This window comes from Chrysochloris asiatica, unplaced genomic scaffold (genome assembly GCF_000296735.1).
Source record: "Chrysochloris asiatica unplaced genomic scaffold, ChrAsi1.0 scaffold00268, whole genome shotgun sequence".
Taxonomy (NCBI): domain Eukaryota; kingdom Metazoa; phylum Chordata; class Mammalia; order Afrosoricida; family Chrysochloridae; genus Chrysochloris; species Chrysochloris asiatica.
In genome coordinates this window covers 2,395,870-2,396,214 of record NW_006408786.1, presented here as the reverse complement: position 1 = coordinate 2,396,214, position 345 = coordinate 2,395,870, and positions in this window count along the sequence as shown.

Here is a 345-nt window from a genome sequence, read left to right as displayed (position 1 = left end):
ATTCTTTTGACTGTTTATTTCTTCCATCTTCTATTGATGCTTCCTGTGTCATTCAGTATGTTGTTCAAATAATCTTTCAATATTGCCACACAAGGCTTGAATCTTTTCTTCCATTCTTACAGCGTGAAATATACCAAGTGTGCTCTTCCCTCTGGTTTGCAAACTCAAGGTCTTTCTACATCTCATTATAGTACTTTGTCTTCTCAAGTCACCCTTTGAAATCTTCTGTTCAAGTCTTTTACTTCATTTATTCCATTCACTTTAGTTTAAGCTCAAGAGCAAGTTTCAGCGTCTCTTCTGACATTATCACTTTGGTCTATTCCTTCTTTTCTTTTCAATGAGTTT